This window comes from Diceros bicornis, chromosome 20 (genome assembly GCF_020826845.1).
Source record: "Diceros bicornis minor isolate mBicDic1 chromosome 20, mDicBic1.mat.cur, whole genome shotgun sequence".
Classification (NCBI taxonomy): Eukaryota; Metazoa; Chordata; class Mammalia; order Perissodactyla; family Rhinocerotidae; genus Diceros; species Diceros bicornis.
In genome coordinates, this window is record NC_080759.1 from 18,827,797 (window position 1) to 18,854,892 (window position 27,096).

The window sequence follows — 27,096 nt, forward strand, 5'->3', positions numbered from 1 at the left end:
TCTGTAAGTAAACAAATTTTTACTCACTGAGCATCTCTTTCCTCACAAAACTGAAGCAGGTTAAGTGATCCCTGAAATTTTTTCTATGTCAGCCTATGGGATCCTTTTTTTTTTTTTAAGGGCTGGTAAAGGTCAATTTTAATTTAGAATTATACTGCAAACAATATACACTAATTGAGATAAAATTTAATTCAAAACAACTCATTTACTGAACAGCCAAAATGGGCAAAACAAAGCGCTAAACACTGAAGACACAAGGCTCTAGAGGGCAGTCCTGCCTCTAATAGCTAACAAGCTACCAGAGTTAACAAATAATTGTAAAACAAGTTTGCTGCCTCAAATCCTTTATCAGAAACATTGCAGCATAAGCAAATTATTTTGTGTGTGTGTGTGTGAGGAAGACTGTCGCTGAGCTAACATCTGTGCCAATCTTCCTCTATTTTGTATGTGGGACGCCTGCCACAGCACAGCTTGATAACAGTGGTGTGTAGGTCCGTCCCTGGGATCTGAATCCGTGAATCTCGGGCAGCTGAAGCTGACCGCATGAACTTTACTACGCTGCTGGGCCAGCTCCAGCTAATTATTTTTTTATATGAAGTATTTAACATGAGAAAAGTGCCAACATTATGAGGATTCAAATGAAGTAAAGATGCATTTTAAAAAAAAAGATATACTGGGATCAGCTTAAATACATTCTCTGAAAAAGTGGCAGAATTACACGAGGTAAGTAATTTACCCCTAGCTACACAGCCAGTAATGACAGAACCTGGACAATATGAACTCAGATTCTTCTGCCTCAAAAGCCATGCTCTTTCATTCACTACTAGTATCTCTCAAATTTTTCCAGAGAAATTACTGAAAGTTAACAAATTCATTCTCCTGGCCCCCCTAAAAAAATATATTTTCAGAGAGCAACCAAAATAACTTATCTTCAAGTCCATTTTATTTTACAAACTTATGAAATTTCTGTGTATACTACAATATATAAGAACATACAATATGTATGTTCTAATATAAAAAATCTTAAAGTCACTTAACATCAAGTAAAATAACCTTGCAGCAAGAAGTGCTTGGTGTACCCTACAGGTTTCTTAAACCATGAGTATAAGAAAGCACTGCTATACTATCTAAAATCCCAGAGATGGCTTAGTTCAACTGGAATAGCAACATGTACAAAAATGAACGTAAATACATGACTATGGTAAGACCAAAAAGAACTACCTTGGATCCAACTGACAATGTCTCACATAGTGTAGAATTTAATTTTTTTTTTAACCACAGTATTATAGACTAGAATCAATAATTACTAAGAAGCTGCTAATGTGCATCCCTTACAATACAAAGGTAGCCTTTGTTATTTAGTATTTTCAAACTTATTTATTAGACCAAGACACAAAACTACAATGCTTTATATTTTAATTAAGCAGAAAACGAAACTACCCTCTCAAGCCTCCCCCAACACCTTCACCAGTAACATAATTCTAAAACTTAAAAAAACAAAACAAAAAAACCAACCCAAAACAGTCACTTTGTGTTAAGAATTTAAAACATGGAATATTTTTTAACAGGTCTCTTAAAACTATTGGGGGCTTCCTTTCTAACCGGTACTAAATTATTCTGTTACAAATATATCTGAACTAATTAATCTAGTCACTATACTCTCAACATATCAAGCCAGTAACAAACAGGTCAACCAAACACTTAGTATGCTGGGTATATCTAAATCCGAGTAGAGAAAGTACTTTAGAGACAGAAAGAAGAGGGCCTTGAACAGCACACAGGAATGAGAAACCAGAACTTAATTCAGCAGGCAAGGGAAGTACTCAGAAGTTTTACAGTTGCCATTATATGTCTGGAAATGTGCTTTTAGAAAATAAATCTGCTATGCAGAAAAAGAAGTATAATGATGTACACTTGAAATTTATACCATGTTATAAACCAATGTTACCGCAGTAAAAAAAAAAAAAAAAGTAAGTAATCTAGCTTCTTATTGTAAAATGAAGGTGAGAGGATTCAGCAGATCAACTGGAGAGGGAAAGGTATTAAAATCTAGAACTTTGGTTCCCATTAACAATTCATGACAGAAGTTTTCCAAAGTTTTGTGTTAAATTTTTTAAAACGACTATTCATGAGTTCTCCATAGAGTTCAATTTCAATTTAAAAGAGCTTCTCTCAACTTTTTAAAAACTGGAATATAAAAGCCAAACGCAAAGCTCTATTCTAAAGAATGGAAGCCAAGAGAGCAAGAATAAGAGTAGTACCAATGGATATGGAGCAAAAAAAGACGGCAGGGGGGGTTGCAGAAACAGAATCTACAGGTGGATGATAGTAAAGGACTGGATGTGGAGAGCTAAAAAGAGAGAAAACCAAAGATGAGTAATATTTCAAAGATAGGAAATGAGGGGGACACAAGGAGAGAAGATTTGGGGATGCTAGTAAATGGCGTTAACATGGGTATTCACTTTGTGAGAATTTATCAAGCTGTATACTCAGAATTTGTGCACTCTTGTGCAAGTGTGTTACTACTGACAAAACGTTCAAACGAAAACTGTTTTTGAACAGAAAACCAGGAACAAAGTTCCCAAGAACTTAGTTTCGTAATTTTGAGTTAATCACCAATGACCAAAGATTTAATTATTCAGGCCTAGGTAACAGAATCTCCCCTGGAAAAAACCTAAAAGAAGGGGTTCAGAGAGCTTCCAGGTTGCTGCATGTGTCTACATGCTGAGGCAGTGACACACCCCAAACTCCACAGGCACAAAAGCTCCTGCACTGGAGACCCTTCCAGACCTCACCCTATGGATTTGTGTCCTTTATAATATCCTTTACAATAAACCAGTAATACTAAGCAGTGTTTCCCCGAGTTCTGAGAGCTGTTACAGCAAATGATCAAACTGGAAGGTGGGGGTGGTCGCAGGTATCTCCAATCTGCAGCCAAATCAAACAGAAGTGTGGGTAACCTAGAAATCTACTACTTGAGATTGGTATCTAAAGTGGGGGAAGAGGGCAGTCCTATGGGACTGAACCCTTAACCTATGGGACCTACACTAACTCCAGCGTCAGAAAATCCTAATTGAATTAAATTGTACGACACCAAGTTGGATAACCCCAAAGAATTGGAGAAACGCTTGGCGTAAGTATGAACAAACACACAAGCAAGCACCAAGTAGCAAGCAATCACTCAAAAAAAAAAAGGTAGATTCTTTAAACAAGGAGCTAACATAGGCACTGGCACCATAAAGATATTTGGCTTTTCAGGGTCCTTCAACATAGCCATTCAATAGGCACTGCTCACATATACAAAACTCACCAACAGTTTTTCATCACCTTATTCTCAAATATGAATTAAAAAACATCAAACATTTTAAGGCAAGTAGCAAAATGAGAGAGACCATTAAAAACTATCAACACAAAGGAAACAATTCAAGAAATAACCAGCCAAATGAATGATATTTTCAGAATCCCAAGGATAAAGAATTTCTAGAGAAAAAAAGAGAGTACTCTCCCACAAATGAAGGAAAAAATCAGATTGCATTGAGCTTCTTAAGCATTTCATGCTGTAAGACAACACAAAATAGCTGTCAAAGTTCTGAGGAAAATTATCTTGGATCTTGAAAGCTATACCCAAAGTATCAAGTAAACGTGAAGCAGATAAACACATTCTCAGACAGGCAGTTTCTAACAACCAGGAGGAAATAAAAAGTCCAGTAACCAACTTTTTTAGTCAGCTAAATATATGGACAGTTCTAAAAGGAATCAAATGACTATTACAGATAGGAAAAGATACTCAACTATACTCATAATAAGAGAAATACAAATTAAGATACTGGAACTACTCACCTACCAGACTGGCAAAAAATCTTTGTTAGGGTAGGTCCAGAAAAGCCTGTAGACTAGGGTTCATTCTGCCCCAATAATTAGAGGAAAGCCTTTTGAAGACTTTGCCTATATTCCATCTATTAGGAGGTTTTTCCGCACTGGCTGATGGGAACATACTTTTCCCAGCCCTATGTAAATCCTGGGTATTATTTAGCCTACTCCTTTCTGAAGGTTCTGTCTCCAGCCTCAGCAGATTCCACACGGACATGTGCAGGTCACTCCTAAGTCAAAGCCTTGAGTGAACCCTTCTGAGTTCTTCCTGTGTAGCAACTTCCTGTCTATCATTGTGCTCCACGAAGTCTACCTGTTTTGTTTTTTTTTTGATGAGGAAGCTTGGCCCTGAGCGAACATCTGATGTCAATCTTCCTCTTTTTTTTTTTTTTTTTTTTTGCTGAGGAAGAATGGCTCTGACCTAACACTCGTGCCCATCTTCCTCCATTTTATACGTGGGACACTGCCACAGCATGGTTTGATGAGCGATGCATCAGTCCGTACCCAGGATTCGAACCTGTGAACCCCAGGCCGCCAAAGCAGAGTGCACTACACCACCAGGCTGGCCCCAAATTATACCTATTTTGACCTTCTCAAATTTTCAGCTGTTTCCTCAACTTTTAGTTACGACCATCAGGCTATGTTTGAATTCACCCTCCCTGTGCTGTGACCTATTAATTTTCTTCAAGGAATGGGCTGGGGCATTTATAGGATTCACCACCTCCTGTCACCCAATGTCTAAAAGCCTGTTTCACATACTTTGTCTGGCTTTTTAGATTTTTAAGGTGAGTTGGTAAATCTGGTTATCTGGTCTCCTGTTATTCCATCATGGCCAGAAGTAAAAGTCTATATGTCAATCCAATTTTAACATTACAGGATTTTTACTAAATTGAATGTTTTACTTGTATATATTTTCTCTCATGGAATTTTTCTTGGAAAGATCCAGCTAATTCCAAGTAATTTAACTGTTTCCCAAAACAAAGCCCAACAACAAAATCTAGCACTCAACAAAATGAAATTCATAATTTTCAGCATCCAACCAAAAATTATCAGTCATGCCTTAAAAAATGCAGGAAAACACTACCAATAACAAGAAGAAAAATCAGTTTATAAAAAGATAACCAGAAATGATAGATATGATGGAATTAGCAGACAAAGATACGAAAGTGGCTACTACAGATATGCTTAAAGTAAGGGAAAACATGAACACAAGGAAAAAAATAAAGATATGAAAGACCCAAATGAAACTACTAGAGATAAAAAAACGTAATATCTGAAATGAAAAATACACTGGATAGGATTAACAGCAGATTAGACAATGCAGAAGAAAATGATCAGTGAGTGAACTGATAGGATAGTATTCAAACTAAAAAGCATTAAAGGAGACAAAGATGCTTTAAAACTGAAATGTACAATTAACAATTGAGATAATAATTTCTAATATTTATGCACCTGATAACAGTGATACACTTTCATAAAGCAGAAAATACAAGTGATACAAGAGAAAAATAGAAAACCCTAATAGGAGACATGAACACACCTTTCTCAGTCCAAATCTAGTGGATAAAAAAATCAGTAAAAATATAGAAGAGTTAAACCATACTCATGAAAGTATTAACAGATTTTATAAATCAAACACTAAACCTCCAAATACAGAAAGTATATCTTCTTTTCAAGCACCCATCTTAGGACACAAATAAAACCTTAATCAATTCCAAACAAATACACAAATAGCATTATTTCACCACAGTTCAATTAAACTAAACATTAATAACAAAATAAAAAAACAAAAAGACTCTTCCACATGTAATTTTAAAACAAAATAAGCTAAAAGAACCAATTCACAAAACCAATAATTAACAAATTGGAAAAGCAGAACAACTTACAAATAAATCCCAAAACTCTGGGGGGGGGAGGGAATCAAAACAAGCCACTACCGCAAATATACAAAAATCAAAAATGACAAAGTCTATTTAAAATCATAAGAAATACTTTGAACAACTCTATGTAAATAAAGTTGAAAACAGAGAAATGGATAATTTTTAGAAAAATACAATTTACTAAAAATGTCCCCAGTAGAGAGAAAACCTAAACAGACAAATTGCCATAAAGGAAAGAGTTCTGTCACAAAAAAAAAGCACAGTTCACAGTCCAAAGTTTCTCTGAGAATCAAGATTCTAGGCACTGGAAAAACAAAATACACAAGTAAGACAAAAGGAAATAAATAAAAACTCTGTAGAACTGAGACTGGAAAAACAAAATACACAAGACAAAAGGAAATAAATAAAAACTCTGTAGAACTGAACTTAAATTGGAAGTACCAGTACGAACTTATTCAGTACTGTAGGGTAAATACACATTAAGACTCGTTTAGAACTTAAATGCTTCTTTAAATGTCAAGCATACAAAACTTAATTCAATGCAATAAAGCAACTATCATCCTTTTAAAAATTTTCCATCGACAGATGAATAGATAAAGAAGCTGTGGTATATATACATACAACAGAACATTTTTCAGCCATAAAAAACAAGGAAATCTTGCCATTTGCAACAACATGGATGGACCCTGAGGACAGTAGGCTAAGTGAAGTCAGTCAGAGAAAGGCAAATAATGTATGATCTCACTTATATGTGGACTCTAAAAAAAAAAAAAAAACAAAACTCATAGAAAAAGATTTCAGACTTGTGGTTACCAGAGATGGGGGGCTGGGGAGAGAACGGGATTGGAGAAAGGTGGTCAAAATGTACAAACTTCCAGTTACAAGATAAATAAATACTAAGGATGTAATGTACAGCATGATGACTATAGCTAACACTACTGTATCATATATATGAAAGTTGTTAAGAGAGTAAATCCTAAGACTTATCACAAGAAAAAAAATCTCTGCTTTCTCTTTTTATTATATCTATATGAGATGATGGACGCTAACTAAACTCATTGTAGTAATCATTTCATAATATATATGTCAAACCATTATGCTGTACACCTTAAACTTACAGTGATGTATATCAATTATATCTCAATAACACCAGAAAAAAAAAGATTAAAGGCATACAGAAAAAAATCAAGAAAAAGAAAAAATCTTTAACCCATTTCACAAGTTACTTACCAAAAGATTTGGCATACATATATACGCTATTTCATTAAATGCAATTAGGCGTCCCATAAAGAAACATCTCTGATATATTTGTTTTCTTAATGACATAATTCATCAGCAAACACTTATGGAGTAGCTACTCCAAACCAGCACTTTAAACAATATTCTCCACAAGGAGACATCCTAGTATGGAATGAAGGAATGGAAGGAGAAAGAAAGGGAAAGGAGGGAGGGAGGGAAGGAGGGAGATTATTAGCTCATTCTTCCTGGTACCAGGAGTGGCAATTACAGGTGAAAAAACAAAGGTGCAATAATGGTAATGATTATCCTCAAATTACAAAAAAGTGAAACCCATGTGACTAAATTATTATGAATTTGATATCGAATTAATTCTATAATTGGTTACTCTGTGCTGAAACTCCTTATCAATAGATTTATTAGCAAAAAACAGTAGAAATCTTGACTCGGAGAACTGAAAGAGGTAGACATGGAACATTACTGACAAAAGTAAACACCATAGAGAAGGGAAAGAGAATACTTACTGAGTGCCTATGCAGAGATAGCCCGTTAACACTTCACATATCTCAATTAATCCTCCTAACAAGAAAAATTTATCTTAACCCCCATTTACCTAACTAAAAGAAAAACTTTCTTAAAGAGGTTGTGCCTAAAGTGTCACAACTAGTTCCTAATCAGTTTTCAAATGCAAATATATGTCTTACTCCAGTTTTTTCATCTAAATTATGGCACACAATTCATTTTTTAAAATATAACTTTCGAATGAAGAACAAAAATCACATGATCATCTCAATAGATGCAGAGAAAGCATTTGACAAGATACAGCATCCATTTATGATAAAAACGCTGAATAAAATGGGTATAGAAGGAAAGTACCTCAACATAATAAAGACCATATATGAGAAACCCACAGCTAATATCATCCTCAATGGAGAAAAACTGAAAGCTATCCCTGTAAGAACAGGAACCAGACAAGGATGCCCACTGTCACCACTCCTATTTAACATAGTATTGGAAGTCCTAGCCAGAGCAATCAGGCAGGAGAAAGAAATAAAAGGGATCCAAATTGGAAAGGAAGAAGTGAAACTGTCACTATTTGCAGATGACATGATTTTATATATAGAAAACCCTAAAGAATCCACCAGAAAACTTCCAGAAGTAATAAACGAATATGGTAAAGTTGCAGGATACAAAATCAACATACAAAAATCAGTTGCATTTCTGTACACTAACAACGAAGTAGCAGAAAGAGAAATTAAGAATACCATCCCATTTACAATTGCAACAAAAAGAATAAAATACCTAGGAATAAACTTAACCAAAGAGGTGAAAGATCTATACACCGAAAACTATAAAACATTCCTGAAAGAAATTGAAGAAGACACAAAGAAATGGAAAGATATTCCGTGCTCTTGGATTGGAAGAATTAACATAGTTAAGATGTCCATGCTTCCTAAAGCCATCTATAGATTCAATGCAATCCCTATCAAAGTTCCAACAACATTTTTCACAGAAATAGAACAAAGAATCCTAAAATTTATATGGAACAACAAAAGACCCCGAATAGCTAAAGGAATCCTGAGAAAAAAGAACAAAGCTGGAGGTATCACACTCCCTGATTTCAAAATATACTACAAAGCTATAGTAACCAAAACAGCATGGTACTGGCACAAAAACAAACACACAGATCAATGGAATAGAATCGAAAGCCCAGAAATAAACCCACACGTCTATGGACAACTAATCTTTGACAAAAGAGCCAAGAACATACAATGGGGAAAAGAAAGTCTCTTCAACAAATGGTGTTGGGAAAACTGGATAGCCACATGCAAAAAAATGAAAGTAGACCCTTACCTTACACCATACACAAAAATTAACTCCAAATGGATTAAAGACTTGAATGTAAGACCTGAAACTATGAAAATTCTAGAAGAAAACATAGGCAGTACGCTCTTCGACATCGGTCTTAGCAACATCTTTTCAAACACCACATCTGACCGGGCAAGAGAAACAATAGAAAAAATAAACAAATGGGACTACATCAAACTAAAAAGCTTCTGCACAGCAAAGGAAACCATCAACAAAACGAAAAGACAACCTAACAAGTGGGAGAAGATATTTGCAAACCATACATCTGATAAGGGCTTAATCTCCAAAATATATAAAGAACTCATGCATCTCAACAACAAAAAAACTAACAACCCAATTAAAAAATGGGCGAAAGACCTGAACAGACATTTCTCCAAAGAAGATATACAGATGGCCAACAGACACATGAAAAGATGTTCAAAATCACTAACTATCAGGGAAATGCAAATCAAAACTACAATGAGATATCACCTCACGCCCGTCAGAATGGCTATAATTAACAAGACAGGAAACAACATGTGTTGGAGAGGATGTGGAGAGAAGGGAACTCTCATACACTGCTGGTGGGAGTGCAAACTGGTGCAGCCACTATGGAAAACAGTATGGAGATTCCTCAAAAAATCAAGGATAGAACTGCCATATGATCCAGCTATTCCACTGTTGGGTATTTATCCAAAGAACTTGAAAACACCAATTTGCAAAGGTACATGCACCCCTGTGTTCATTGCAGCATTATTCACAATAGCCAAGACTTGGAAGCAACCTAAGTGCCCATCAAGGGACGAATGGATAAAGAAGCTGTGGTATATATACACAATGGAATACTACTCAGCCATAAGAAACGATGAAATCCAGCCATTTGTGACAACATGGATGGACATTGAGGGTATAATGCAAAGTGAAATAAGTCAGAGGGAGAAGGTCAAATACCGTATGATTTCCTTCATTAAGCAGTAGATAATAACAACAATAAACAAACACATAGGGACAGAGATTGGATTGGTGGTTAGCAGAGGGGAAGGGGGGAGGGAGGAGGGTGAAAGGGATAATTCGGTACATGTGTGTGGTGATGGGTTGTAATTAGTATTTTGGTGGTGAACATGATGTAATCTATGCAGAAATAGAAGTACAATGATGTACACCTGAAATTTTTACAATGTTATAAACCAATGTTACTGCAATAAACAAAAAATTAAAAAAAAAAAGAAAGGTAAAAAAAAATAAAATAAAATAAAATAAAACTTTCGTTAACAACTTACAACAAAATAATGGGCTTGATGATTTGCTTGTCAAAGGCAAACCAACTTTGTAGAATTAGGAAACCATAAATTAAACATTAAGAATACAGTTTCCTGGGGCCAGCCCGGTGGTGTAGTGGTTAAGTTTACATACTCCACTTTGGCGGCCCTGAGTCTGTGGGTTCAGATCCCAGGTGTGGACCTACACACCCGCTCATCAAGCCATACTGTGGTGTCATCCCACATACAAAACAGAGGAAAACTGGCGTAGACGCTAGCTCAGGGCCAATCTTCCTCACCAAAAAAAAAGAATACAGTTTCCTGCAGTATATACAGAAATTAAAATCATTTACACAATGTTATAAGCCAATATGACCTCGGAAAAACAGTTCCCTTAGGGGCCAGCCTGGTGGCGTAGCGCTTAAGTGCACATGCTCCGCTTTCAGGAGCCTGGGGTTCCCAGGTTTGGATCCCGGATGCCCATGACGCACCGCTTGTCAAGCCATGCTGTGGCAGCATCCCATATAAAGTAGAGGAAGATGGGCACGGATGTTAGCCCAGGGCCAATCTTCCTCAGTAAAAAGAGGAGGACTGGTGACAGATGTTAGCTCAGGGCTAACCTTCCTCACAAAAAAAAAAAAAAGTTCTCTTAATTCCACAGATTAAAAGGCTTTTTAACCCCGTTTTATTTAATACAACTGCATTTTAAAAGCTATAGTGATTAAGACACCATATAGCATTAATACATGAATAGAAAGAAACACCAGTGGAAGAGAACAGAAAGTCCATACGCCCAAACACATACAGAAATCTTGTATGTGAGAAAAGTTGGGACAACTCTACCTCAAAGCTTACTCAAAATAATCATCAAATGGATTAAAGATTTAAAGGAGAAAATAGCAAAGTCACTGGAGAAAATGGTGGGGGAAATTTTTATGATCTCAGAAGGGGGAAGGAAGGCCTTCCTAAGTATGACACACAAAAGCAGAAGTTATAAAAATATATTAATATACTCAGCATATGCATAAACGCAAAAAGCTTTCTATATGACAAAATTTATAACCAAGGTCAAAGGAAACGAGATACTGGGAGGGGCGTAATACTCATCACATATAGCACATATAGAGGGCTGACTTTCCTTCACACATAAAATGTTCCTACAAATCAGCAGAAAAAAGAACTCCATAGAAAAATGGGGAAAGAATATAAACAGAGGTCACAGAAAAGGAAATTATATATGAAAAATTTTCATTCGCATTCAAAAGAAAAAGGCAAATCCCTAAGAAAAAGTCTGATACCCCATTAGTGCTGGAAACGTAAGTTGGTATACCTCTACGGAGAGCAATGTGGCATAGCACTCAAAATTACACTCAGAAATTCCACTTACAGGAATGTACTCAACATTTACAATGACACTCACAAGACTGTTCATAATATTTAAAAAAAGAAAAAGAAACAGAAACAACTTAATGTACACATCAATAGAGACCTGGTTAAACAGACTATTATGCAGCAATAAGAAAAAATGAGTAGCTTTACACGTACTATATGGAGTACTATATGGAATAATCTTCCAAGATATTTCCTTAAGTAAAAAAGTCTGTAGAGTAGGGTGGACCTCATGCTACTACTTGTATTAGAACGAAAGAGAGGGGCCAGCACCGTGGCATGGCAGTTAAGTGCACGCACTCTGTTGCTGACGGCCCGGGTTCGGATCCTGGGCATGCACCGACACACAGCTTGTCAGGCCATGCTGTGGCAGCGTCCCATATACAGTGGAGGAAGATAGGGGCCGGCCCTGTGGCTTAGCAGTTAAGTGTGCGCGCTCCGCTACTGGTGGCCCTGGATCGGATCCCGGGCACGGACCGACGCACCACTTCTCCGGCCATGCTGAGGCCGCGTCCCACTTACAGCAACTAGAAGAATGTGCAACTATGACATACAGCTATCTACTGGGGCTTTGGGGAAGAAAAAAAAATGATGAGGATTGGCAATAGATATTAGCTCAGAGCTGGTCTTCCTCAGCAAAAAGAGGAGGATTAGCGTGGATGTTAGCTCACGGCTGATCTCCCTCACCAAAAAAAAAAAAAAAAAGTGGAGGAAGATGGGCACGGATGTTAGCTCAGGGCCAGTCTTCCTCAGCAAAAAGAGGAGGATAGGCATGGATGTTAGCTCAGGGCTGATCTTCCTCATACACACACACTAAATAAATAAATAAATATTAAAAAAAAAGAACAAAAGAGAACACAATGTGCTTATATATATGTAATGTCTCTCTACAAAAATACATAAGAAACTAACAGTGGTTTCTTCAGACAAGAACTATTGCTGGGCAATAGGAGGGGGTGACTTCTCTAAAAATCCTTGTACTTTTCGTAATTTGCACCGGGTGCATGTATTCAAAATCATTTTAAATCTTCTTTAGTTTGACTCAACTTTACCATTTCCTGAATCCTCAAACTCTTAACATAATCCATCTTTTTCCAAAGCCAAGTTAGGCTGAAAAGCAGCACTCCAAGTACAGCAAACAAGTTTCAACAAATGAATACATAAAATGAGCCTAACTCTATGAACAAGTCAGTTCACAGAGTGCTAACAGAGACAGGATCCTTGATGTGAAATGAAAAATGTGGAAATTCAAGTACCTTAATTTAAGGACATAAATGGCTATGAAGACAATAGCTAAAAATATACACTGAATATATATGTATACTGTTTGATAGGCAATTTGCTTATGGCTTTACAAGTACTAGCTCATTTAGTCCTCACTACATCCCCAGGAGGTTGATTTGATATCATCTTTTCTTCAAAACAAGAAAAACAGGTCTGTTTTTTTTTAAAGATTTATTTATTTTTTCACCCCAAAGCCCCAGTAGATAGTTGTATGTCATAGCTGCACATCCTTCTAGTTGCTGTATGTGGGACACGGCCTCAGCATGGCCGGAGAGGCGGTGCGTCGGTGCACACCCGGGATCCGAACCCGGGCCACCAGCAGCGGAGCGCGCGCACTTAACCGCTAGGCCACGGGGCCGGCCCAACAAAAACAGGTTTTTATAGAGATGCGAAGCACAGTTTAAATAAAGTTCCCACGGTCACAGTACGAGTCAGTGGCAACTGAAATTCTTAACCACTATACGCACATACACATACTGTAAATAACCCAAGATACATTAGGTAAAGATCTTACCTTATACAAAATATTAGCCTTAATAACAGGTATATAAATAATTCTCTTAAGTTCTGAGTTTTAGTAACTGTCAGGTACTGTCTTGAGCTATAGCTACATCAAACCATACACAATACAGATCTAAATCTCCTAGACAGGGGCTGGCCCGCTGGCCCCGTGGCGTAGCGGTTAAGTGCGAGAGCTCCGCTGGTGGCGCCCGGGGTTCGGATCCCGGGCGCGCACCGACGCACTGCTTGTCAGGCCATGCTGTGGCAGCATCCCACATAGAGTGAAGGAAGATGGGCACGGATGTTAGCTCAGGGCCAATCTTTCTCAGCAAAAAGGGGAGGATTGGCATGGATGTTAGCTCAGGGCTGATCTTCCTCACAAAAAAAAAAGATAAATCTCCTAGACAGGTAAGAGATGAGTAGTTTGAGTCACCACCACAGTCACAACTTGCTTTCCACTAACCTAGCCAACTTTGTCCCCAAATAGACTCTTGGCCTCTCATAGACTCTTGGCCTCTCATCAAATTCAGTACTTGTAAGGTCCTAATTTAAAGGACTAAGGTGAAAACACTTTCACTCACTTTCCCCCATTTCCACAACGTCCCCATAAAAGGAACTCATTTTAAGAGAAGAGATACCAAAGAGTAATTCATGTGAAAAATCTGAAACTACCAATTGAGTTAAAGGAAAAAACTAAGGCAACTAAGCTTCCAAAGGGAAAGTCCCTAAGACATCTTGATTACCACAGGAATCCATTTTTCAAGTAATTTTCAACCTAGCTAGTGTTCCATGACACAATGATTTCATCACTCACCTGATGATACTCACTGTAATAGCCTCAAGCTTAGCATTCTTCTAAAGCTTTAGTAAATAAGCTTTCTTGCAAGGGATCTGTAACATGCTCTTTTTAGAAAGAACCAAAGCAAGATCACACTGAGAAAATTTGTAATACTAAAAATAATTAAAGCTCTGTGGGCAGAAATCTGCATTTGTATCTTTGAAGAGCAAACAAAAGGATTATGTTTCCTCCTCAAATAGTCACACACTGCATAATGTTTAAGCCAACAACACACTGCATATACAACAGCAGTCCCATAAGATTAGTACAACACAGCTTAGGTGTGTAGGAAGCAATACCACTTAGGTTTGTGTAAGTATACTCTATGGTGTTTGCAAGACAAAATCGCCTAACGACACATTTCTCAGAACCAGCCCGGGTGTTAAGCAAGGCATGAATGTAAAGACATTAGTTAATATAAATGAATTGTCGTGGCCTTCCTGATTTCTGAAAACCAGTAGCCTAAAATTCTATTTACCCATCTATTTCAGAGTCACTCTTTGAAACCTAAAGTGAGTTTTATATTCTTAAACCTGAGAGGACAATTTCACTAGGCTTCAATCCCTTTGTTCAAAATTGGGGAAAATTTTTTTTTTTATAATTTTTATTTATTTTTTTCCCCCAAAGCCCCAGTAGATAGTTGTATGTCATAGCTGCACATCCTTCTAGTTGCTGTACGTGGGACGCGGCCTCAGCATGGCCGGAGAAGCGGTGGCTGGGTGCGTGCCGGGATCCAAACCCGGGCTGCCAGCAGCGGAGCATGCGCACTTAACCGCTAAGCCATGGGGCCATGGGGAAAATTTTTTAAAGGCAAGTGTCATAATAAAGAAGTCTTTACCAAGGAATCCCTTCAGAAAGCTAACAGCAAAACCAAAGCCAGTCTTGAATCTAGCAAACAGACTAGAAGCTCATGTAACAAATTATTTAAGTCTAGGCAGATAAAACAGCTTCTAAATGATCTGACAACAAATCAACTCAGCTATAAATAACCCCCTAACAATTTTCACCTAGTCCCCAAGCAGTTAAAGAGCAGTTGTATTATAAAAATACCAACTGCATATACTCAATTCTGGGGGGAAAAAATAAAAATTCAGCTAAATTATCTAAGATGTTAATAATTCTTTTACTTTGCGACAAACTGCACTGAAAATATAACAATAAACAATGAGACTAGGTCCCTGCCCTCAGAAGAGTTTATGTGATACAGATGGATGAGAATAAACAAGATAATTAGAGACCGTGCTTTAAATGAAATAAACAGAATACAGCGTAATAAGAGAAATCAAAGGGTATGGGAAGGGGGTTGCCCACTTTACAGAGAATGGTTAAAAGAAAGTCACCCAGAATGTAATGTATGAGCTAAAATTGAGCTAACAAGGGAAAAACAGGAAGAAGGAACAAACATCAAGGCCCTAAGACAGGAAGGAAAATACCTGGTGTGTTCAAGGATAAGAAAGAAAGCCACAGGCCAATGGTCTAGGAAGACAGTGTGGAAGGTTGCAGAGAAAAAGGAGGGGACAAACAGTGCAGATGCTTGTTGACTATAGATTCTCCATGTTATTCTTAAGTCCAATGGGAAGACACTATGCTCTGTGAATTATGAACTACAGGGGTGCAAGAACGGCACAGGAACAAAGTTACAAGGCTACAGCAGTAGTTCAGGGGAGAGAAGACGGTGCCTTGGTCAAGTCCAGTGGCAGTGCAATAGAAATAGACATATTGGGGAGATCTGAGGTAGAGCAAATAGATTTGCTAATTATTAACTGGGAGGAAAAGAAGGAATCAAAGATGACTCCCAGGTTTTTCAGTTTGAATATGTGAATAGTGTAGCCATTTATTGAGTTAGGAAAGAATGGAGAAAGTATGGGGCTGGGAAAGACTCAGAAGAGTGCAGTTTTGGACATGTTAAATTTGTAAACTAAGTGGAGAAGTCAAGAAGGTAGCTAAATTACAAGAGCAGAATATGAGGAAGAGATCTGGACTGGAGATTTAAATTTGAGATTATTTGCATAAAGATGCCGTTTAAAACTATACTGTACCATATTGCAGATTACACAAATATTACCTCAGAAGACTGTAATGCATTATGTTTCAACAATTTTAAACATGTCATAAAATGCAATCTAAATATACCTGGTTTCTGCTCAGTTCTGTCCCTTCAATTTACATTACCTATGTTCCCTAATCCACAATGTCTCCCTCCTGGTTGATCATATGGTCATCAACCACTACTATCTACGTGACGCAGCATAACAATACTACTAACAACGTTTGTATCATTTTACAACTTCAAAGCATTTAGCATTCATTATTTCACTTGATTCTAATGATAACCTTGTGAAGTAGGAAAAGAAGCAGTTTTATTAAGCAGGAATAAGAGTCTTATAAAGGCTGGCTTGGCCAACATAAAATAGCTATTATTTACTAGATGAGATGACACCATGATTCAAATTTAAGGACTCTATTTACTCCGTATTCACCGAACTTCAGAGCAGACAAACTACAGTTCAGGAATCTTACATTTTTGCCTTGTTTGCTACTAAATGCACAGCACCAATGAAAGTGCAGGCACATGGTAAGCACTTAAACATCTGCTGAGGCAATGAACTTCTCTAGCACAGACTAGCACTCAAGAGATGATAACCCCACATCCACCGTTAAGTCAATGTTTTACAGCAAATAAGTTGATCCGACTGTATCCTCCTTTCTCATTTCCAATACAGAAATGTTGTCATTTATTTTCCAAGTATGTTCAAGTATAAATTAGATAATGTCTAACATTTCAAGCCACTCAAAAGAAGATTGTTCTATGAATTCAAGATGGCATTATTTTGCCCATAAAACCATTTGTCCATTATCATGCCTATAAAAACAATTTCCCCCTTTTTAATCCAAATTTCCTACAAAGGATTTTAGAAAACAAAAGAAGATGTCAATCAGGTTTTAAAATAAAATAGAAAGAAAAAGTCAAATGCTATCATTTGTATTTATGAACTACTGTTCTGGGGAATTGACATAATACATATATAGCAAGGAAGCCTAAGTTCTGGATAAAGAACGTACAGGTTCAGAAATACCACTTACTGGTTGTGTGACTTTGGCAAGCGACTTAAAATCTCTGTGCCTTCATTTTCACATCTGTAAAATGAGGACAACAATAGGACCTTCCCACATACAATCTCTATGAGGATTAAACCAGTTAATAAAAGGCTTAGAACACTGTCTGGAACATGGAAAGCATTGATAAATATTATTAAAATCCACTCATTATGATAAGTGTTGATATCCAGAATATATAAAGAACTCCTATGACTCAACAACAAAAACAATCTGATTAAAAAATGGGCAAAGGACTTAGACATTTCTCCAAAGAAGATATACAAATGACCAATAAACATAAGAAGACATTACTAATCACATGACTAATTATTAGGGAAATGCAAATCAAAACCACAATGAGATACCACTTCATACCCATTAGGATGGCTATTACCAAAAACACAGAAAATAACAAATGTTGGAAGGGCTGTGGAGAAACTGGAATCCTTGTGCACTGCTGATGAGGATAAAAAATGGTGTAGCCACTACAGAAAACAGTAGGGAGGTTCCTCAAAGAATTAAAAATAGAATTACCACATGATCCAACAATTCCACTTCTGGAATTAAACAAAGGGATTCAAACATATCTGTACACCCATGTTCACAGCAGCATTATTCACAATAGCCAAAAGGTGGAAGCAACCCAATGTCCATCAAGGGATAAATGGATAAGCAAAATGTGGTATATACAATGGAATATTATTCTGTCTTAAAAAGAAGGAAATGCTGATTCTGACACATGCTACAACTTGGTAAACCTCAAGGACATTATGCTAAGTAAAATGCATATGCAGTGATAAATATGCATAATAGATAAATGTCTATTTAAGTCCTTTGCCCATTTTTTACTCAGACTGTTTTTGTTGTTGAGTCATAGTTCTTCACATGTTGTGGATATCAACACTTATCATGAGTGGATTTTAATAACCAATATTTATCATTATGCTAAGTAAAATGCATATGCAGTGATAAAATACAGTGATAAAATAAAATGCAGCACACAAGGAGTCCAATTTCTCCACATTCTTTCCAACACTTGCTATTCTCTGTGTTTTTGGTAATAGCCAGTCACAAAAGGACAAATACTGCACGATTTCACTTATATGAGGTACCTAGGGTAGTCAAATTCACAGAAATAGAAAGTAGAATGGTGATTGCCAGGGGATGGGGAGAGGACAAAATGGGGAGTTAATGTTTAATGGTTACACGGAGATTCAGCTTGGGAAGATAAAAAAAGTTCCGGAGATGGATGGTGGTGATGGTTGCACAACAAGGTGAATTTACTCAATGCCACTCAACTGTACACTCAAAAATGGCTAAAATAATAAGTTTTATGTTCATTTTACCACAATTAAAAAAAGAGCTCCCTCATTACGCTGATTGGGAGATTAATGCAAAAGGGGAAAAAAAAAAAAAAACCTTACCTTCCTATCTCATAAGGGCTAGAAAAGTAAAAAGATTTAAATCTCCTAAATTCATATAAATTTAGAAATACTCTCTTCTCTAAAATTATAATAGCCCAACCTCCTATTTCTGGGGTGAAGACTTTGGCTAATTATGTTGACGACTACTGATTGCGAAGGATTACCTCCTACTGCGGTTTTTAAATATGTCCACAAATTCTTTTGACAAAAGGGGGAGCCTAACACCTCTCCCCTTGACTGCAGGCTAGAATTCTAAGAAAAGAATGTGGCAGAACTGATTTCTGAAAAAGGTCATAAAAGGCACTACACTTCTACCTCTCTCTTCTCAGATCACTTGCTCTGGCAGATGCAGCTGCCATGTTGCAAAGAAATTCAAGCAGCACCTCCATGGAGTGGTCCACATATGGTAAGGAACTGAGTCCCCCAGACGACAGCCAGCATCAACCTGCAAGCCCAATACCATCTTGGAAGGAGATCTTCCAGCCTTCCAGTCTTCAAACGACTGCAGCCCTGGTCAACACCTTAACTGAAATTTTAAGAAAGACCTGGAAGGAGCCAGAACCACTCAGCTAAACTGCTCCCAAATTTCTGACCCACAGAAACCATGTGAGATAATAAATATTTATTACTTTGTTAAAAAGTCATTAAAAGTATATTTACGTTCACTGAAAACCAAACTAACGTCTTTTACTAGTACGCATATGTAAAGATAAAGATAACTATTCTTGACAATTTTTCAGTTTAAGAGTTTTTAAAAATATATTTACAGGGGCCAGCCCAGCGGCGCAAGTGGTACAGTGTGCGCACTCTGCTGCGGCAGCCCGGGGTTCGCCAGTTCGGATCCTGGGCGCACACCGACGCACCACTTTGCAAGTCATGCTGTGGTGGCATCCCTTATAAAGTGGAGAAAGATGGGCACGGATGTTAGCCCAGGACCAGTCTTCCTCAGCAAAAAAAGAAGAGGATTGGCAGATGTTAGCACAGGGCTGATCTTCCTCACAAAAAAAAAATATATATATATTTATACAAGTTCTGAGTTGCAAAGGAAACACAACCTACTTAACCAAGATTTTAAAACTCTTGTTCTTACTAAAAACAAAAAAAATGAATGGAAAAAACTTTTAAATATGGTTTTAAAAAATGTAATCTGAAAACTGAATTAAAGGGCAGAAAATGAAAGACCAAAAACATTGCACTCATCAAACTGTGAACAGAAAGATGACTCAAGAACAAGAAACTGAGTGGGATATCGTGTACAGAAAGATGCAGAAACTAGCAATTACTTGAAGGGATATAGAGCAAAAGCCTGTAACTATTCTGCTGGGTGGAGCAACTGACAAAAAGGGAAAAAGCAAGCAGGTAAAACTGAAAAAGAGACCCAACCACAAAAGGTTTATCAGTAATGCTAACATTTTGTTTCTCGTGAGGGTCCTGTTGAAAGCAACAGACCTGCTCCCCAGAAAAATACATATAAGCATCCCCAAAATTATTAACTTTGGAAAATTCTCAAACCACTGTCTCCCACGCCCACCTATGCAGCCAAAAAAGAATTCATGTTAGGAACCCCTTAACGTATAAACCATTAAATAGGGGGTGCGGGGGGAGGGGAACGACACATCTCTTTCCAACCTACCCTCCCTGAAAATACCAAATACAAGACCCTAAGGGCTGCTTAAGTAACAAAACCAAGAGCCGTACTTTAGGTAGATTTCTCTGGCCACAGGAGAGACTATGGGGAGAAGAGAACGGAACTGAAGGCAAAGAGATGAGTTAGTAAGTTACTTCTTAGTCAAGGACCAAGCTAGGATTAATAAATGAAACTGGAAATGGGAACACAGGGCATGAATGTGATGCAACTGACGCCATTAACAGAAACAAGAGATAGAATAAATAATTTCAAAGACTATATGATAAATATTTGTTTGATACGTAAAATGTATTACACAGAATCTTAGAAAATTGTAATTAGAATAAAACTTCACATCTATATTATACTTTACAATTAACAAAAAGCCTTCATACACATTATTTCCATCAGTTTTATGAAGAAACTAAAGTCAAAAGAGGTCAGATGAATTTATAAAGCCACATAGGCTCTTTTCCAATATTCCAAACTCGAAACCAAAAATCTCCTAACTCCCATTATTTTTTTTCTACATCACTACCCTTACCTGGACCTAAATTGTTATCTAAACATTCTTATCAAAAATTAAACAGAAAAGGTAATTGGGTCAAAGACAATTAAATAATCTGGCCTGGGTTTAGGTTCGGTCCTCACTTATTAACTTTACTTTCAGAGTAGAGGTTGCCATCCTTATTCCCTTCTCTTGTAAATCTCTAAATTTTACTTTCTTCTCTTTTGCTCACTCCTGTTCTTTCCCTATTATTTCCCTTTCCTGTATTTCCCTATTATTCCTCCCTTCCTCAATTCTAAAGTGTCAGCAGCTTTAAGCACAAAATTCCATGTAGTAATCTCAGTTTAAAAACAGAGAAAAAGTAATACAAAGCTAACATGCATTTAGCTTCATACCCATACAAAGAGGCTGTGGGTGAATGAGATCTGAGTATTACCTGAAACCACATTTTAATTTTTAGCTAACCAAAGTTATTCAAATAGCTACTAACAAATAGCAAAACTGACAGTAGTTTCTCGTCTTTCAGCTTGTCTCCAAACTCCACTAATGATCAATATTAACCAAAGAGAAGTAGTACATGAAAAGAAATAGAAAAATATCAAGAATAATTCTAAAATAAATCAGTTAAAGTATAATCCACAAGAAGACAGTTTAAGTATGGCATATTGATTAAGAGCATGGGGCTCTCAAGTCAGACTTGGAGATTTGGCCAAGACTCCAACATAACCTTGGTCCTAAGTTACCTTTCTCCCAGTCTCAGTCTCCCTAAATCTTAAATTTTCTCACCTATACCACTGTAACTATTAGTGCTTTCCTCATAGGATTATTCTAAGAATTGAGATATACTATGTAAAGCACACAGCAAAATACATGACACAATCATCATCAATAAATATTAGTCATTATGATTATTATTTTTACACCTATAGTTCAGGCATAGGAGGAAAAAAGAAGAAAAAAATGAGAATAAGGGAGATAGGAGAAAAAGAAGTACTTATGGAGGGAAAAGCAGCAGCCCAGCAACTGTTCCAATTACTTTTGGTACTATATATTTCAATGCCAATAAAATAAAATATTTATCAACATGTTCAAGTAAGTAAATTTGTCCTTGAACAATTGCTGTAAACAAAGTTCACAAATGCCAGACTATTCAAGGATTAAAGTTAATTGTTAAGATCCCTAGTCGCTGGAGTAAGCTCTATCCTGATACTACTGCTTGGGTAACAACATCAACAGAAGCAATTTAAAAGAAAATAATCACAAATAAAATATGTTACATGGTTCTTTTCTACGAATAAAGGTCATTCATTTCAACTTCTTGGTCACTTTTAAGATGCATATTCTTAGAAAATGCTCGAAGAGTAACTTGAAAAGCCACTAAATTGAAGAATGCACAAAAATACAGGCTCTCAGAAGCAAAGAGAGGGAGAATGTTCTCGCCACATTTTTATATAAATCAAGGTGGAAATTCAATTACAAATACTACACAAAGGTCTGACAGAGAAAACACAAATAACCTAGTCTATTCTAAGAAAAAAACTATTAAACTCGAATCTCAATTTAGGTCAGAAAATAAATGCTATATATGCATATCTAAATACCTACATTCTTTTGGACTCTACTACCTCTTCTGCTCTAAGTGAGCTAAGAGGATTCAATAGCATAGCAAAAAAAGTTCTGTTTCGAAGCCAATGAGCCACTGACAAGTTATTAGGCCATCTTGGCAAAGCGTTCAAAAATTACAATCTTTTATCTCAGAAAGATAATTAAATGAAATAAACTCTAATTTCAGCTACATTGATCTGCCCACTAATATTAATGGCTTAAAAAATAAATTTTAGTAAATTTCTTAAAAATAAACACTCCTAATGAATGCCTATGATTGACTGAAAAACTAAATGTAGCAACTAATGGTAATTAAACACACCATCAATCCTGAAAAATACAAATATTATTAAAATGTAATTCTCTCACTTGTCAAAAGGGTTTCCATCACAACAATATTCACAATTTTTTTTAAAAAGTTTTCTTTATAAACTTAAGCCAGCACAACCTTCCTAAGAGAAAAAAACTATACTCATTTTTTAAGTTATTTTAAAGGTTCTTAAAGCATCTTGCTCGGTTCCTCTCAGTTTCTGTTCCTAGTAATGATGTGACTTTTGAACTGAGATCTTAAGGAATAATTTGAAATGCAAAACCACTTCAACAAATTGTTTCAAAAACTTAATTTCTATAATGGATTAAAATGTTAGGAACAGTTATGCCTTAAAACAAGCTACTTCATGAAATATCAGATTAAAAATCAAGCCCTGTATCATAATTTGTTTTAAACAAATATTTAACTCTAAATTGGAACACAAACCACATTTAGAATGCAGTCTAAACTCACATTTAGCAAATAAACTGGCTATTGAGACACATGAAATATTTGTTGGGTTTTTTCCTACCTTTCTAGCAATCCCCATTAAGCCTAAGGTGAACACCGACCATATGGATTTTGCTTTTTACTTCAGAAGCACAAACACTTAAATTCAGACTCTTTGATCTGAAATATTCTTAAACCTTAACTCCTTCTGCATTTCAATTTACTTTAATAGTTGTTTTCAGACTGTCCAGGAAACTGAAACCAAGCAATATTACTGCAAGAAACTGAAAGGTTTCCAATAATAAAATAGGATAAACTTGACTCTCATTACAGTTTACAAATGAACATTTGATTTGCTCACCATATAGTACTTACAAATTCCAACAGGACTGCACAGGAAGGTGTTGGGTTTTTCTCCGTAATCTTTACGTTTTCCAGTTTGTTTTTTTATTTTGTATCCTCTGAAATAATATCCAAGTTCTTTGAAGATACTTAACCTATGACTATTTGACATAGAGTTACTTCAAGTCAGCTACCCATACTTGTTTTCAAGTTTTCATATGGCTATCTCCAGAATTAGCCAAGTTCCTTGGATTTAAGATTATAAAGTCTTCTTTATTATTCCATGTACTGGTCACTGTTGTACTTATCCACTCCAGACGAAATATCCAATTTATGAGCCAAAAAGCAAAAACAAAAAGAAAATTTCACATCTGAAGAGCATTCCTAATCAGCATATACAGAGACACATAGCTATCTCAATACTACCATGCTGCTGGGAAACTGCAACATCTTAAATTTCCCCGTAAATAAAAGATAAAAGGAAAAAAACTCTATTCTTTCAATGTCTTCATTTAGAAAAGCTGTCCCATTGTGACATGAAAACGGATGAGGTCAAAAATTCCTAAAACTTTTAATAAAGGTAAAAATAAACTGCCATGAAACTTCAGCAATATTTAAAGAGTAATCTGAAACTGCCGAAACTACTCAGTACACAAATCAAACATATCTTACAGTTTTGGCTGAAGAACACCAACAACAGGGGAGAGGGTTGGGGGGAAAGGCAAAAATACCACCAGCTGAAACACTTTAACCAGTTATATAATCCGTTTGAACCAAAATACTGAAGAAATGCCTGGATCTCTTTTTAAGTAGCTTGCAGAATTGTTCACTACTATCAATTCACTTCAGAGATGATTCTTGCCAATTTTAATAAACTTCTGGGGCAAAATTATCCAAAAACATTGTAATTCCAAAATGGCCACTTGAAATATCCGGGGCCTTTTACACAAAACCTAGAAGATGATCTTCATATCTGAGTAATTCAATCACCTGTAAAAGTTATAAAAAAAAAAAAAAAAAGAACTTAAATTACATACTGAGTTTTAATTTTGAGCTAAACATTAAACCCCATCTTAAAGAGTCAACCTCTGGAGAGAAATTCTATACAATTCTACTGGGGTCTAGAAAAAGGCTATGCCCAAGCAAACACCCCAAAAAAGTCCACCGTATGAAAACGACTTAAGAACAGAGAGAAAAAAAGGTGGGAGATGATGTTATGGAGGGCAAATACTGATTTCAACTGGGAAGGGGGTGCGGAGATAACACTGAAGATTACATAAGCAAACCTTCCCATACTTTTTGAATAAATATTAAAACTATGAAGCTGGCATACAATCTTACAACAGATCTCTATTTTCCACTCGATGTACCAAAGGAAAAAGAACAGACAGGTGTGGTGCCACTAAGCATTAGTATATGCAACTTAGAGAACGAGGAATATAGAGAAGACGCTCTCTCCAAATCAGAAGGTGTAAAAGAGGCACATTTTCCCCACTAAGGGTAGAAAAGGAGGGGGAAGAGAAGTGGGGCGAGAACATTCCTTAAATTCACCACAGGGTGAGACTTCCCCGGCTTCCGACGGCAGCAGTGGGATAAAGCTGTCGGTTCCCATTTCCTTGAATCAAGAAAACAGGTTTCTCCCGACACTGAGGGGGTGGAAGGTATAGAGCCCTTGCGTAAACCACGTAAGTGGGGTTCTCTCCCCAAACAGAACGGGTCTCCTGAGACCCCAAAGGGCTCGGAGGGACAAGGTAGCACTCGACTCAGTCCACAGCTAGTGCCACGGACCTGGGAGAGGCGGGGAGAGCGGGCGCGCTGCTCAAGAAACCACCGAAGGCCACAACTCGGCCTCGACTCCCTCAGCCCTCTGAGAGGCAGTGGTGCAAAAGGAGGCGGGTGTGCGCGAGAGGCCGGAGGAAGGAAGAGCGAGCCCCGAGAGCGTCGGACCCGCTCCCAGCCTCCGCCAAACACCTCCCCCCGGCCGCCAAGGCGAAGCCACGCACCCCCTCCCCACAACCGCCACCTCCGCTGCACCGGGGCCGAGTCAATACCCAGAGGGGCCTCCCCGCGCCGTCCTTCTAGCTCTCGCCTTGCTCTCCGCCCCCCCCCCCCCGGTCCGCAGGCAGCTTCACACCTCGCGCCGCCAACGCCGCTCCCGACCCCTCAAACCCCCACGCCGACACGGGCACCCCCCTCCTCCCCCAGACTCTGGCGCGGAGCACAGAGGCCGGTGTTACCTTCTGCCACACCAGAGGTGCCCCTGGCCTGGGGGTGCCACTGCGCTCGATCACAGGAGGAGGTTTTCGGTACTTTGAATAATCCCCTTTTGCCGCTTTTCCCTCCCCCACAACCAGTCTCAGTCCCAAAATGGCGCCGACCCGATCCGCAATGTTCTGAGCCAAGTCTCGCGAGATCGTGGAAGGTGGCGAGGCGGGGAAGGAACTAGAGGGGTTGAGGAGAAGGGAGGGGAAAGGCGGGGCGACGAGAAGGAGGGAGAAAGGGTGTGGAAAAAGCGCTGCGAACGAACCTACTGGGCGGGGCAGCAGGAGCGCCTCTACCAGAGAACCTTCTGGCCCAAGCAACCGCTCACGCCTCGGCCAAGGAAGCTCCGCCCTCTACGTCGGGCGTCTGGGGGAAGGGAAGAGGGCGTGGCTATGCCTTGGGGCGGGGCTTCGAGGAGGCCCCATACGCAGGGGCGCGCGGGGGGCGGTGGCGCCGCGCGGTGACGTCAGGAGCAGCTGGAGTCGGGGATTACCCCCTGCTGCTGACGTGAGGACGCCGAACAATCGGGAACGTTCGGTGGAAGGGGGAATTCCCCGCTGCTCCCTGAGGAGCCCCCTTCTCCCCCCGCCCCCCCACCGCGCCGGGCCGTCCCGGAACCTGGGCTGGTGGGGCCGCCGGGAGGGCGAGAAGGGAATGTTGCTCCTGGAGGCGGCAGCGCGGGCTGAGTGGCGCGCGCGGCGGCGTCTTCCCCGGCTGGAAGCTGGAAAGGGCCGCGGCGCGCGCCACTCGCCGCGTAGGGCGCTCGGGCCTGGGCGGATGGGAGATCACATGCTCGGCTGTACACAGCCGTGCGCGGGCGGAGCTACGGCTGTGTCGGCGCAGGGCTAATTGGACGCCCTGAAGCAATGGATCCGCCGTCGTATGCAAATACGAGACTGTGTCCGTCCTAAATAATGTATACGGCAGGCAGTGGCTGAGCGTGCGAGGTTCGCTCATGGGGAACTAAGCCCAGATTCTCAAAGGGTAAAAATGGCTACTGGATATAGTCGTGCTAATTATCATTTTTCTTTCTACTAAATCCACGATAGGTGAGAGTTATTTCAACAGTGTCTCGGTCCTACACAGCCCATGAGATTTATTCTAATGAATTTTGTGGTAGTCACAGTTCTCTAATTTCGATACCTTTTCGCCTTATAACTGAAGGCTTACTTTGAAACCTAGGAAATGAGCCTTCCAGGAAGAAAAAAAGCAACCTTATGTGCTGAGGGGGAATGTGGGGGGAGGGTGTCTTAAGGAGGGAAAATCCAGAGAATAAAAAGTACTTGGCTCTTTGCCCTCCCTCCAAGCGACAACGGCTTCCTACACAGAAACTTTATGGTTCTTTTATATGCATTATGGGGTTT

General features: G+C 38.4%; 1 protein-coding gene across 4 annotated transcripts in view; it reads right to left on the bottom strand.

Annotated features, from left to right (window-relative positions):
- GPBP1 (GC-rich promoter binding protein 1) overlaps positions 1-26,217 on the bottom strand; it is an 80,870-nt gene extending 54,653 nt beyond the window's left edge. The window contains exons 1-2 of one of the 4 annotated variants that reach the window (XM_058564053.1): positions 25,998-26,217; positions 23,504-24,460 (exon numbers count right to left, since the gene is read on the bottom strand). The gene's annotated coding sequence lies outside the window, so the exon portion shown is untranslated. Of the gene's footprint in view, positions 1-23,489; positions 24,461-25,707; positions 25,967-25,997 lie in introns of those variants that run through there. The other 3 variants (XM_058564052.1, XM_058564054.1, XM_058564055.1) reach the window with 3 other exon arrangements.
- Positions 26,218-27,096: the final 879 nt, after the last annotated feature.